At 43.4% G+C, this 15,582-nt stretch overlaps 1 long non-coding RNA gene across 1 annotated transcript in view; it reads left to right on the forward strand.

Annotated features, from left to right (window-relative positions):
• LOC138440859 (uncharacterized) overlaps window positions 1-2,492 on the forward strand; it is a 28,813-nt gene extending 26,321 nt beyond the window's left edge. Inside the window, exon 3 of the long non-coding RNA XR_011257164.1 lies at window positions 1,444-2,492. This is a non-coding gene — a long non-coding RNA (uncharacterized lncRNA). The remainder of the gene's footprint in view (window positions 1-1,443) is intronic.
• The last annotated feature ends 13,090 nt before the right edge of the window (window positions 2,493-15,582 follow it).

The following is a 15,582-nucleotide window of genomic DNA, read 5'->3' on the forward strand; positions in this document are numbered from 1 at the left end:
AAAGAAAAAGAGTTAATGATTAAAGTACAAGTGCTCTTTCTCCTAAGCTATTGACAGAAATGTTGCCTCTCAATACTGACAAATATTCTTTGCTTAATCTAACATTAGTCAGGGTCATGAGGCTTTCCTAGGCCCATCTGTGCACTTCCTTATAAAATTTCATTTTACCAGGAACCTTGCTAAATCAGTTTAACCAGAATCCCCACACCTCTCTCACTATCCAGTAGCCTCAATGTCTGACCATATTCCTCATCCTCCACCATTACCTGTATCATGCCTGATCACCTTGACCTGTCTTCGTTCAGCAAAAATCCCTTGTCAGATTTCCCCTTACTCCTGATGTTTCCTCTTAGTGCTTTTGTTCTCTGATTTCCACCCTGCTGCTTGGCAATAAATTCCCATTTGCCCCTGCTGAATTTGGAGTTGAGCCCAATCTTTCTCCTCCACTGTAAAATTCCATTCCATCCTACTTGATGGTCCTGCATAAAGAATGTATTACCATCTTTAACAAGTATCATTAAATATTTTTGGTACCATGGTGGCTCCCTTGGAGAGAGAGTTTGGGACTTAATCCTAGTGGTCTTCAATATTTTGTTCACATATCCTCTAAAAGAATTTAAGTAACTCTGTAATCCCTTGAGAGCGTCCTAGGTGGTTCAGCAGTAAAGGATCGGCCTGCCGGTTCTTTGGCAAAGGCAGCAGATGATCTAACCAGTTTAGATGTTGCTGTAAAAGTATTTTTAAGATATGATTAACATTTAAATCAGTAAGCTTAAAGAAAAGTAGACTACCCTCCACAGTGTGGGTAGGCCTTATTGAATCAGTCGAAGACCTTAAAAGCTAAAACTAAGATTTCCCAAAGAAGAAAAAATCTGACCCATCGCTGTAATCTAGAAACCCTGCTTCTGTTTCCAGTTTGCAGAACTATCCAGCAGATTTTGGGCTAAAGACAGCAATGTCACCTCTTCCTCAGATCTCCAGCCTGCTGGTTTGCCTCACAGATTTTGAACTTGCCAGTCTCCACAACAATCTCCTGATTCAGTTCCTCTAGTATATATATTTATACACAGATATTCATATATATGTGTATTATATATATGATAGACTAATTCAGTTCAGTTCAGTTCAGTCGCTCAGTGTGTCCGACTCTTTGCGACCCCATGAATCGCAGCATGCCAGGCCTTCCCGTCCATCACCAACTCTTGGAGTTCACTCAAACGCACGTCCATCGAGTCGGTGATGCCATCCAGCCATCTCATCCTATCAAAAATGGAAATTAATATAATTACTTCTCCCTGACCCAAATGATAGAATTCCTTAAAATCGCTGAGCCCAAAGCTAAAATCCTAAAAATAACCTTGCTTCATTTGCTAAATTAGCAGTTTCTCTCTCCATTAGTCATTTGGAGACCTGAGTTTGATATCTTTTATTATATTTTTACAGGTATAAGTGCTGATAAAAGTTTCCAAGAAACAAGCAATATCCCTCCATTTCTAAAACTCTGTTGGAGAAGAGACGCTAAGCCAGAAGCTATTTCTTCAGAGAGATACAACTGATGAATCTTTGACAATACTAATCATGGGGGAAAAGTAAATATGAATAAACAATATTAAGAATGGAAATCACAATGTAATTGCAAAGTCAAGAAAAAATAAATGTAATAAGATTGAAACAATGATTGTATACTAACATTTGAAAATAGATGAAATGAGAAAATTCACAGGAAACAATCAACAGATTATGGCAGAGATTACCATTTTTCCTACAATGTTTGTTATCTTGTCCTTCTATCTCATTAGGACATTTTTTTTTAAGTGAGTACATAGCCCAATGAAATATAAACCACATTATTCAGCATCCTTTGTAGTCCTGTAGACAGATGAGACAATTAAATATAAGGGTTAATGATGGTCCTACTCCAAAGAAATATCCGCAGAAAGAGGATGTGTTCTCTTTACTTTGGTTCAGGTACTTTTATGAACTACATGGAAAAACAATACAATTGAAGAGATAACTGGTGATTGTGGAATGGACTTCCTGCCTTAGTGAGAGAGAGAAAAAAAGACATTGCCATCCTGTTTAAGCCATGACTACCTGGAGTTTTCAGTAACCTGCATCTAAACCTAATCCTAGAAAAAAACAAAATTGATGAACTGGATTTCATCAAAATAAAAAACTTCTTATCAACAATACCATTAAGAAACTAATGGAAAAGACTTCAGTCAGAAGAAAATATTTGCAATATATACATCTGACAAAGGGTTTGCATCCAGAATATATAAATAACTTTTACAACTCAATAAAAAAATTTAAAACAACCCAATTGAAAAAGATTTAAACAAACACTTCAGAAAAGAAGATATATGAATGGCCAATAAGCATGCAAAAATGTGTGTAATATTACTAGGTATTAGGGAATTGCAAAGTAAACTACATTGAGATTTCACCTCAGAGTCACTGAAATAGCTAAAATAAAAACACTGACAACACAACACGTTGCCAAGGATGTGATAACTGGAACTTCTATATACTGCTGTTGTGTCCAAGACTGGCAGTTTCTAATAGAGTATGTATCTACCCAATAACTCAAAAATTTCTACCCCAAGGCATTAATCCAAGAGAAGTGAAAACACATCTATAGGTCTCTTTGTATAAGAATGTTCATAGCAGTTGCATGGTCAGGCCACTCAGAATGGCTGTTCTCTTGCCCTCTGCACCTCTCCTCTGCTCCTCCAGTGTTTGCTTTAGCTATTCCTTAGTTACATGACTGACCTTCTTACTTGCCCCAGGTCCCAGGTAATGACTGTTCCAGCTTTAGATCAGACACTCCCCTATGCTTCTCAAAAGGATGGTTAGGGGCATGCCCCTCTGCTGCTTTCCCTGGTAAACAGTGAGCCCACTAGATATTAGCTGCCACTGTAACTGGTAGCCTCCCCCTGCCATCAGACTTCCCTTGTGGCTCAGCTGGTAGAGAATCTGCTTGCCATGCAGGAGATCCAGTTTCAATCCCTGGGTCAGGAAGAGCCCCTGGAGACTTGGGTCAGGAAGATCCCCTGGAGACTTGGGTCAGGAAGATCCCCTGGAGACTTGGGTCAGGAAGAGCCCCTGGAGACTTGGGTCAGGAAGATCTCCTGGAGACTTGGGTCAGGAAGAGCCCCTGGAGAAGGGAATGGCTACCCACTTCAGTACTGTTGCCTGGAGAATTCCACGGACAAAGGAGCCTGCTGGGCTACTGTCCACGGGGTCCGAAAGAGTCAGGCACAGCTGAGCGACTAACATTTTCACTTTCCCCTGCCACCAGGAGTGAAGCCTGTCACCACATCTTGCCTTGCCATCCACAGTACCTGGTGGAGTGTGGCTCTAGGACCTTCCTTCAGACATGTAAGCTCCCCCATTCATTAAACCAGTGATGTCTCTGTTGCTGACTCTGGGCTCTTTCTTCAGTCTTGAAGGTGGGTAAGCACAGCCCTTGTAGTCCTGTCAAAAACCAGAAATAGTCCAAGTGCCCATCAAAAAGCAAACAGATAAACTGTGGTGTATGGATAAAGGAAATGTGCTGTAGGGCACAATGAACAAGCATATGCATTTTTCAAAATTCTTTGAACTGCACACATGATTTATTTGTTGCACTATAGTGTTAAACCTTGATTATAAACAAGAGAATGATTCTATTGGTTATCCTGATTGTTGAGGGTGGGGAAAGATAAATTAATTGATAATCAGTTGACCTGGGATGGGAATTTTTCTAACTTCCCCTAATTTTTTCCTTCCCTGAGGACGTTTACCTGTCTCTACATGTTAAAATCTCCTTGACATTTAACAGAGCTCATTCCTAAGGTATGAGTGGGAAAGACAAAGGATAAAGAGGAAAATACTGAGCCGGGGAAATCTTAGAAAATTTCATTTCTGAATATTGGCCAAAAGCAATAGTAAAACATGGTAAGTTGTTCATACATGAAAAGATTCACTATAAAGAAAATCTCAAGGAATTGCAAACATGAAACAAAACAAAAAACTCCTGGAACTGATAAGCAGTGATAGCAAGGTTGTAGGATACATGGTTAATATCCAGAAATCAACTGCTTTTGATTCTATCTTTGCCATTCCTTGGGAATATGTAATTATCTAAAAATTAAGATTCTAAAGTGGGAAATTTTATCTACTCTCATAAACTACAAATATCTGTAATCTTGCCTACTTTTATAACTGGAATGCTGATAATCCATCAAATGACATCAAAAATTGCTGCTCCACCCTATGAGATTTATTGATGGGACATAAGCCAAGAAACCCACAAAAATATCTGAAAAATGAGGTAATTTATTTTAAAGTCATCTTATACTGAAACACATGCACATCTGTAGCCCTATCTCTCAAAGAAAATTACTAGTAATGTAAGCAGCTTTTGGCAGGATGTAGTTCTTTGCAGGAAAGAGCTCTTTACAGAAGGCCCCTTTGTCTTGTCACTAACCTTAAACCAGGCACCTCTGGCTCTACTCATCTCCACCCTAAGTGCAACTTTCAAATATTTTGATCATACAATGCCTTGACTAATCTATTGGTTCTTTCCATAGATCAAAGTAGAAATGAAGAATAAATAATCAATAGATGACTAGATCTTTTCTCTAGCATCCCCTTCAGTAATTTTGGCAACGAACCGTGTGAACAAGACAGAATCTAAAGAAAAATCACAAGAAGTTGACAGGCCTGCACAGATGGGGGATGGAGTCTGGGTTGACTCCTATCTCAGTGATTAACTGAGACTATCACTGAATTCGAGCTTGCTCTGCTAGCCACATGAGAGGCCAATAAATCTGAGGGACGAGGTACTGAGGCAAAGAATATGGCTATTTGGAAAGTCGGCTGGCCTAGGAGATGGCAGACAGTTTGTCGGAGTCCAGATGCCAGGTTCTTTTATGGGTCAGAGAGAGAGGCAATGAGCAACTTAAGTAAAAAGGCAGAATAGAAAGAGAGGGGCAGTGAGGAACTAAAGTCAAAAGAGTCCTCAGTCTTGCAAAACATCTCAGGGAAGGGCTAGCCTTTGGAAGGGGGTGTGTTAATCTCTTCTATTCACAGCTGGGCAGGGTCAGATTATCTTTCTGAACCAAGGCACTTCAGTTCACAATCAGGCAGAGGGGCAGGGTCTTCTGAGGCAAGTTATTATGTATGATTGCAATAACAAAACAACGAAAAGCAAATCAAAGAAACAGCTTCCAACATGGAGTCAGAATTGGCTTCTTACCGAATCAATGGACATGAGTTTGAGAAAATTCCACGAGATGGTGAAGGACTGGGAAGCCTGGCATGCTGCAGTTCATGAGGTTGCAAAGAGTTGGATGTGGCTGAGGGACTGAACAATAAGCAGATTGCTTTCCTTTTTCCCTTTAAAAAACTTCCATGACAAAGCAGAATCTTCAGAAGTAGTTTTTTGGGGGACACTGAGTCCATCATCTCCCCAGATTGCTGGCATTCTGACTAAAAGCAGCTTTCCTTTCCACCAACAACTGCTTCTCAGGTATTGATTTTCCAGCAGCAAGCAGCCAGTCCTAATATGGTATGAGTGAACTTCCTGATGTTCAAGCTGGTTTTAGAAAAGGCAGAGGAACCAGAGATCAAATTGCCAACATCCACTGGATCATCAAAAGAAGTAACAGAGTTCCAGAAAAACATCTCTTTCTGCTTTAGTGACTATGCCAAAGCCTTTGACTATGTGGATCACAATAAATTGCGGAAAATTCTGAACGAGATGGGAATCCCAGACCACCTGACCTACTTCTTGAGAAATCTGTATGCAGGTCAGGAAGCAACAGTTAGAACTGGACATGGAACAACAGACTGGTTCCAAATAGGAAAAGGAGTACGTCAAGGCTGTATATTGTCACCCTGCTTATTTAACTTCTATGCAGAGTACATCATGAGAAACGCTGGACTGGAAGAAACACAAGCTGGAATCAAGATTGCTGGGAGAAATATCAATAACCTCAGATATGCAGATGACACCACCCTTATGGCAGAAAGTGAAGAGGAACTTAAAAACCTCTTCATGAAAGTGAAAGAAGAGAGTGAAAAAGTCGGCTTAAAGCTCATCATTCAGGAAACGAAGATCATGGCATCTGGTCCCATCACTTCATGGCAAATAGATGGGCAAACAGTGGAAACAGTGTCAGACTTTATCTTTTTGGGCTCCAAAATCACTGCAGATGGTGACTGCAGCCATGAAATTAAAAGACACTTACTCCTTGGAAGAAACGTGATGACCAACTTAGATAGTATATTCAAAAACAGAGACATTACTTTGCCGACTAAGGTCCGTCTAGTCAAGGCTGTGGTTTTTCCAGTGGTCATGTATGGATGCGAGAGTTGGACTGTGAAGAAGCCTGAGTGCTGAAGAACTGATGCTTTTGAACTGTGGTATTGGAGAAGACTCTTGAGAGTCCTGCAAGGAGATCCAACCAGTCCATTCTGAAGGAGATCAGCCCTGGGATTTCTTTGGAAGGAATGATGCTAAAGCTGAAACTCTAGTACTTTGGCCACCTCATGCGAAGAGTTGACTCATTGGAAAAGACTTTGATGCTGGGAGGGACTGGGGGCAGGAGGAGAAGGGGACGACAGGATGAGATGGCTGGATGGCATCACTGACTTGATGGACATGAGTCTGAGTGAACTCCGGGAGCTGGTGATGGACAGGGAGGCCTGGCGTGCTGCAATTCATGGGGTTGCAAAGAGTCGGACAGGACTGAGCAACTGAACTGAACTGAACTGAACATTTTAGTAAGTGTTTCCCTGGTGGTGCAGGTGGTAAAGAATCTGCCTGCAATGCAGGAGACCTGGGTTTGATCTCTGGGTCAGGAAGATCCCCTGGGAAGGAAATGGCAATCCACTCCATTATTCTTGCCCGGAGAATTCCATGAACAGCAGAGCCTGGTGAGCTACAGTCCATGGGGTTGCGAAGAGTTGGATACGATTACATAATATTTTGGCATATTTTCATGAGTGCTTACAAAACTTCAGCATGCATGGGAATCACCTAGAGAACTTGTTAAAACACATATCACTGGGTTCCACCCAGAGAGTAGGTGGAGTTTCTGATTCTGTAGATAATAGGCAGGTGGAGTCCAAGAAGTTTCAGGTAGTGGCGATAATATCTATGGATATTGAGATCACAACTTTAGAATGACTGATAAACACCATAATTGTATTTTCCAAAATAAAACTAAACTAATTGAGAAATAATACAAAGATGAAGGCAGATTGTGAATTAAAATGTCATTGCAACGTTTTAATTACTCAGTCATGTCTGACTCTTTGTGATCCCATGGACTGTAGCCTGCCAGGCTCCTCAGTCCATGGAGTTCTCCAGGAAAGAATACTGGAGTGGGTTGCCATTCCCTTCTTCAGGGGATCTTCCCAACCCAGGGATCAAACCCAGGTCTCGTGCATTGCAGGCAAATTCTTTACCATCTGAACTACCAGGAAAGCCCTTATAGATCATTGGTATAACATAAAGTTAGCATATATCAGTGGGTGGGTGCTTCATGACTCTAGCCTTTAGGCATATGACATAGAGTCAGACAACTGCTAAATTTACCTCCACTGAGAACACATGTGGTCCAGTGGAGAAGGGAATGACAAACTACTTCAGCATTCTTCCCTCGAGAACCCCATGAACAGTATGAAAAGGCAAAATGATGGGATACTGCAAGAGGGAATCCCCAGGTCAGTAAGTGCCCAATATGCTACTGGAGATCAGTGGAGAAATAACTCCAGAAAGAATGAAGGGATGGAGCCAAAGCAAAAACAATACCCAGTTGTGGATGTGACTAGAGACAGAAGCAAGGTCCGATGCTGTAAAGAGCAATATTGCATAGGAACCTGAAATGTCAGGTCCATGAATCAAGGCAAATTGGAAGTGGTCAACCAGGAGATGGCAAGAGTGAACGTTGACATTCTAGGAATCAGTGAACTAAAATGGACTGGAATGGGTGAATTTAACTCAGATGACCATTATATCTACTACTGTGGGCAGGAATCCCTTAGAAGCAATGGAGTAGCCATCATAGTCAACAGAAGAGTCCAAAATATAGTACTTGGGTGCAATCTCAAAAATGACAGAATGATCTCTGTTCATCTCCAAGGCAAACCATTCAGTATCACAGTAATCCAAGTCTATGCCCCAACCAGTAATGCTGAAGAAGCTGAAGTTGAATGGTTCTATGAAGACCTACAAGACCTTTTAGAACTAACACCCCAAAAAGATATCCTTTTCATTATAGGGCACTGGAAATGCAAAAGTAGGAAGTCAAGAAGCACCTGGAGTAACAAATTTGGCATTGGAGTATGGAATGAAGCAGGGCAAAGAGTTTTGCCAAGAGAACACACTGGTCATAGCAAACACTGTCTTCTAACAACACAAGAGAAGACTCTACACATGGACATCACCAGATGGTCAGCACCGAAATCAGATTGATTATATTCATTGTAGCCAAAGATGGAGAAGCTCTATACAGTCAGCAAAAGCAACACTGGGAGCTGACTGCGGCTCAGATCTTGAACTCCTTATTACCAAATTCAGCCTTAAATTGAAGAAAGTAGGGAAAACTGCTAGACCATTCAGGTATGACCTAAATCAAATCCCTTATGATTATACAGTGGAAGTGAGAAATAGATTTAAGGGACTAGATCTGATAAACAGAGTGTCTGATGAACTATGGACGAAGGTTTGTGACATTGGGATTTCTATGCAAAGAATGATGCTGAAGCTGAAGCTCCAGTACTTTGGCCACCTCATGCGAAGAGTTGACTCATTGGAAAAGACTCTGATGCTGGGAGGGATTGGGGGCAGGAGGAGAAGGGGACGACAGGATGAGATGGCTGGATGGCATCACAGACTCGATGGACGTGAGTCTGAGTGAACTCTGGGAGATGGTGATGGACAGGGAGGCCTGGCATGCTGTGATTCATGGGGTCGCAAAGAGTTGGACACGACTGAGCGACTGAACTGAACTGAACTGAACAGGAGACAAGGATCAAGACCATCCCCATGGAAAAGAAACGCAAAAAAGCAAAATGGCTGTCTGAGGAGGCCTTACAAATAGCTGTGAAAAGAAGGGAAGTGAAAAGCAAAGGAGAAAAGGAAAGATATAAGCATCTGAATGCAGAGTTCCAAAGAATAGCAAGGAGAGATAAGAAAGCCTTCTTCAGCGATCAATGCAAAGAAATAGAGGAAAACAACAGAATGGGAAAGACTAGAGATCTCTTTAAGAAAATTAGAGATACCAAGGGAATATTTCATGCAAAAATGGGCTTGATAAAGGACAGAAATGGTCTGGACCTAACAGAAGCAGAAGATATTAAGAAGAGGTGGCAAGAATACACAGAAGAACTGTACAAAAAAGTGCTTCACGACCCAGATAATCACGATGGTGTGATCACTCATCTAGAGCCAGACATCTTGGCATGTGAAGTCAAGTGGGCCTTAGGAAGCATCACTACGAACAAAGCTAGTGGAGGTGATGGCATTCCAGTTGAGCTATTTCAAATCCTGAAAGATGATGCTGTGAAAGTGCTGCACTCAATATGCCAGCAAATTTGGAAAACTCAGCAGTAGCCACAGGACTGGAAAAGGTCAGTTTTCATTCCAATCCCAAAGAAAGGCAATGCCAAAGAATGCTCAAACAATTGCACTCATCTCACACGCTAGTAAGGTAATCCTCAAAATTCTCCAAGCCAGGCTTCAGCAGTACATGAACCGTGAACTTCCAGATGTTCAAGCTGGTTTTAGAAAAGGCAGAGGAACTGTTGTAGCCACGCATTCCGGGAAACAAACTCACTCAGAAGGACAATGCAGATAGAGGAGTGCAGTGTATTACACCAGCGGGCCCAAGACAGGGTCTCCTCTTAGCCAAAGACCCTGACCAGTTTTTGTGAAAACCTTATATATCCGAAATGTACTTGCTGAAACCCAGCTCCCCAAATTCTTTGAAACTAGTCTGGACAAGGTAAAAGAGAGATATGATCAAAGTTAACCGATGATTCATGTGTCACACAAGACTAGATAAACAGTGGATATCTTAAATAGGCCTGTGGTTATATCCTGATAAACATAATAGTATTTACCACTTTGTTCTGTTACAGAGACATTTAGCATATTCTTTTAGGCAACGGAGAGTCCAAGTATGAGTCCTGAGGATCTTTTATTGGGGGGTCTGGTTTTCCATTGGTATGCCATTTCTATAGACACCGGGCACAAAGTTCAGAGTCCATTGGGAGGGTGACTATGCACGTAGCCTAATGTTCACAGCCTGGCCTAAGATGGAGTCCAGCTCTGTCTGTTTCCTCCTTCGGAACCAGAGATCAAATTGCCAACATCCACTGGATCATCGAAAAAGCAAGAGAGTTCCAGAAAAACATCTATTTCTGCTTTAGCGACTATGCCAAAGCCTTTGACTGGCTGGATCACAATAAACTGTGGAAAATTCTTCAAGAGATGGGAATACCAGGCCACCTGACCTGCCTCTTGAGAAACCTATATGCAGGTCAGGAAGCAACAGTTAGAACTGGACATGGAACAACAGACTGGTTCCAAATAGGAAAAGGAGTACGTCAAGGCTGTATATTGTCACTCTGCTTATTTAACTTATATGCAGAGTACATCATGAGAAACGCTGGACTGGAAGAAACACAAGCTGGAATCAAGATTGCTGGGAGAAATATCAATAACCTCAGATATGCAGATGACACCACCCTTATGGCAGAAAGTGAAGAGGAACTAAACCTCCTGATGAAAGTGAAAGAAGAGAGTGAAAAAGTTGGCTTAAAGCTCAACATTCAGAAAATGAAGATCATGGTATCTGGTCCCATCACTTCATGGCAAATAGATGGGGAAACAGTGGAAACAGTGTCAGACTTTATTTTTCTGGGCTCCAAAATCACTGCAGATGGTGATTGCAGCCATGAAATTAAAAGAGGCTTACTCCTTGGAAGGAAAGTTATGACCAACCTAGAAAGCATATTGAAAAGCAGAGACATTATTTTGCCAACAAAGGTCCATCTAGTCAAGGCTATGGTTTTTCCAGTGGTCATGTATAGATGTGAGAGTTGGACTGTGAAGAAAGCTGAGCACCGAAGAATTGATGCTTTTGAACTGTGGTGTTGGAGAAGACTCTTGTGAGTTCCTTGGACTGCAAGGAGATCCAACCAGTCCATCTTAAAAGAGATTAGTCCTGGGTGTTCATTGGAAGGACTGATGCTGAGGCTGAAACTCCAATACTTTGGCCACCTCATGGGAAGAGTTGACTCATTGGAAAAGACCCTGACGATGGGTTGGATTGGGGGCAGGAGGAGAAGGGGATGACATTGGATGAGATGGCTGGATGGCATCACCGACTCGATGGACATGAGTTTGGGTAAACTCCAGGAGTTGGTGATGGACAGGGAGGCCTGGCATGCTGCGATTCATGGGGTCGCAAAGAGTCAGACTCCAAATGCCCGGCTCTTTTCTCTGGTTCCAGTTCTAACTGAAATTTCCCTGTGGGAAGGGATCTGATTTCCACCTTCTTCTAAACCAAGACAGTTGTAGCACAGAACTAGAAAGTGCAAATTCCTAAAGTTTGTCCCAGATAGCACCTGTTTTTTGCCCCATATCCATTTATGAAGTGATAACAAGCTGTGGTAGACAGCTGCCACAAAGGGTAGAGATGGTCAGAAAGAGACCCCCCTGATGAGAAGAGCTGACTCATTGGAAAAGACCTTGATGCTGAGAAAGATTGAGGGCAGGAAGAGAAAGAGATGACAGAGGATGTGAAGGTTGGATGGCATCCCCTACTTCAGTTCAGTTTAGTCGCTCAGTCACATCTGACTCTCTGCAACCCCATGGACTGCAGCATGCCAGGCTTCCCTGTCCATCACCAACTCCTGAGACTGACGTGCTGCAGTTCATGGGGTCCCAAAGAGTTAGACATGACTTAACAACTGAACAACAACATAGAGATTTTTAATTTTAGAGACTTACAGACAGTCAGCATTTTGAGGAGTTTCACAATATTTCAGGGAGATAGTTGGTGTCCCAAAAGTTTCAGAGAAATACAGAAAACTCTAGATATTTACATATTTTAGAGAGATATTAAGAGAGTTGATCAGAAAATGTGAAAAAATCAGAGAAAGATTGAGATACTTCCCTGACGCACTGACTCTTATATGCCGGGAATGTCTCAGAGAACTTTTGACATCTTGAGGCAATTGAAAAACCCCGTGAATCCCTCATCTCTCTACAGATATTATCTGTGGGAGTTTAGCTTTGATCATGGGTGTGAGAGGGAGTGAAGAAAGAATTCTCACCTATTGGTTCCTCATTTATTAGAACTAAAGGGCCTCTTGAGAGAATGAAAAAGCTGGCTTAAAACTCAACATTCAAAAAACTAAGATCATAGTATCTGGTCCCATCACTTCATGCCAAATGGGAAAACAATGAAAACAGTGACAGACTTTATTTTCTTGGGCTCCAAAATCACTGCAGATAGTGACTGACTACAGCCATGAAATTAAAAGATGCTTGCTCCTTGGAGGAAAAGCTATGACCAACCTAGACAGCATATTGAAAAGCAGAGACGTTACTTTGCCAATAAAGGTCTGTCTAGTCAAAGCTATGGTTTGTCCAGTAGTCAGGTATGGATGCGAGAATTGGACCATAAAGAAAGCTGAATGCCAAAGAATCGATGCTTTTGTACTGGAGAAGACTCTTGAGACTCCCTTGGACTGCAAGGAGATCAAACCAGTCAATTCTAAAGGAAATCAACTCTGAATATTCTTTGGAAGGACTGGTGCTGAAGCTGAAAGTCCAATGTTTTGGCCACTAGATGCGAACAGCTGAGTCACTGAAAAAGACCTTGATGCTGGGCAAGATTGAAGGAGAAGGGGACGACAGAGGATGAGATGGTTCAATGGCATCACTGACTCAATGGACATGAATTTGAGAAGGTTCTAGGAGATGGTGAAGGATGGGGAGGCCTTATGTGCTGCAGCCCATGTGGTGGCAAAGAGTCAGACATGGCTGAGCTGAGCAACTGAACAACAGTTCAGTTCAACATCCTGGGTTTTTCTGCCCAGGAGGGTGGAATGGAAGATGCTAAAATTTGTCCTATGTCTCCTCCTTGTGGTCATCTGTTGAAATTCACATTCTGAAAAGTATGTTTCAGGGGCCTAGGCCCAGACTCATCCCAGTCTGAATCACCCGCTTTAAAAGCCTCGATCTTATAATTCACACATGACTATCTCCCTTCTCTAAATCCCCATCTCAATTTAAATAGTTATAGTTGTGCGCATTCATCCCGCATTCGACACCACCAACAGAGCATTTCCCACGGATGCAGAACTGGGCAAAGTGTTTTCTATTCTCTCTTTAGTATTCACAAGCAAGCCAGGGATCCTGAACACTGAGCCTAAAAGAAGTGAATTCACTTGTCCACAGTCACAGAGTTAATAAGCTGAAGTGCTGTCATTAAGACCTACCCCTGTCTTACTTCAAATCCCTTATCCTTATTCTCTGTCCCCACCTCCGAGCTCTTCAGCTGAATTTCCTTAAAGGAAGGCATCTAAGATCTGCTTTATTTCTGCCAATCACAGGCCAAGCACAGGGATGGATACACAGTAGAAACTTGGTGAATGATGATAATTTAAAACTAATTGATGACTGACTGATCGCTTATTGATCAATGCCTGATTGGGATCAGTGACTGCTTAGATATCCCTCCCAGGATAGATGGCTTTCCTGAAACCTAACAGGCTTGGTGAGACCACTGAGATATGGTACACCTCCATTTGCTGCAGGAATCAAAGGCAACTTTTTTCCTGCATCACATTTGCCAGCATCAGCACAGGGGAGCCAGGAGCCCTACCGAAGAGGGTAAACTTCCAGAGAAAAGTTCCGCAGGGAAAAGAGAGGAGGGGAAAATGCTGCAGACCAACCAGAGTGTCAGAGTCTAAGCTTCACACTATGGAGTCTAACAGAGCAAGCATCACACGCCTTCTTGTTGTTGTTCCGTCGCTAAGTTGTATCCGACTCCTCGCAACCCCATGGACTACAGCATGACAGGCTTCCCCGTCATTTAACTGTCTCCTGACGTTTGCTCAGATTCACGTCCATTGAGCTGGTGATGCCTTACAAGGGGCGAATCTCTCCCTTGGTGAGACTCCTTCTTTCCAGTTACTGGCACGGAACTCTGACAGCTCCTCACAGGTGATCAGGCTTCTAGCTGCGGAATAAAATCCAGGTGAGGGGCCTGGTCCAGTCTGGCAGGCGTGGGGCCTAGATGGGGACTGGAGCAGTGGGAATGGGCTGGAGAGTCTCTCAGAGTCCAGTGCAGGAGCAAGTCCAGCTTAGACGTCAGGATACTGTGCTCAAGCCTTGCTCCACCACTTGCTTGCCTCCTGACCTTGGACAGCGACTGGAATTCTCTGAGCAAGGACTCTAACTTGCTTGTGGTCCTTTCACCGAGTCCTTGGGGAGCCCCCAGGCTGTTCAGGGTCCTAGCTCACGGCGGCCCATCAGAGCTGTTGTCACCCTAGCTGGGGACATAGCCAGGAAAAGCCCAGAGTGGGCAGTGCTCTGATGCGGAGTACATGGCCTCCCAACCTGGCCACTAGAAAGGCAGCAAAGAGCAGCCTGAGGAGAGGAGGGGAGGAAGGGGATGATCTGTCAGTCAGCAGACCCCCTGGAGGAGCAGGAAGGGCAAGGGCTGTGCAGCCAAGGCCTTAAACACCCACCCTAGTCCCGTGTGCCCAAGCAGGAATCCTCTGCAGTCTCCTGACAGTGGGAGCTGTCCAGCTTTAGCGCTCCAGACCCTGGCCTATCCTGCTGGTGTCTCTCCTTTCTCGATGCCCTGAGTCGAGACCATCTTGGACACACATACAGTTCTGCACAGACCCTCCGAAACTCTTCTCTCATTTTCACTAGATGGTGAAAGAGACCCCCTCCACCCCCTGCCAAAGGGGAAGCGGGAAGGGTCACCAGGTCACTCCAACAACTTTTTGCAAAGCAATTGCCATGGGATTCTAGCTCAGTTTGAACAAAATTTCAGCTGGCCCATGGAGTGTCCTCCAGCCAAAAATGCCGTTACCTGAGCCACACCTCCTGCAGGAAAGGGCCAGTCATCTGGGCTCAGTCACGGGCCAAGAGCGCCAGGGCAAGTGAGACCTCAGGGTGAGTGTCAGGGCCAAGGGAGTGGCTGGCGCTGGGGCAGCAGGTGCTCTGAGCTTAGCTGTTGCCATGCTCTCCATGGCATGACCCCCCGGGTGTCCTGACTCACTTTTGGAATTCCAGGGAGGATACTCGGCCCCTATTATACTGTCCTCATTCATTGGACCTCGGCCAAAACTGAGACAGAAACAATCCCATTTCAACATCTCATTGCATACACATTGTCTCACGTAATAATCCCAGCTCTTTAAGAGGTACATATTATTGCCTCACTTTGCAGATGCGAAGTCTTGGCCTTGGTGGGTTAAATGATTCTCCCGTCACAGGTAAGCTGGTGAGCAGCAGACCCGGGACTCATACTCTGACTCCAAGTCTTGGCTCCGCTACTT

The sequence above is a fragment of the Ovis canadensis genome, chromosome 1 (assembly GCF_042477335.2).
Source record: "Ovis canadensis isolate MfBH-ARS-UI-01 breed Bighorn chromosome 1, ARS-UI_OviCan_v2, whole genome shotgun sequence".
Classification (NCBI taxonomy): Eukaryota; Metazoa; Chordata; class Mammalia; order Artiodactyla; family Bovidae; genus Ovis; species Ovis canadensis.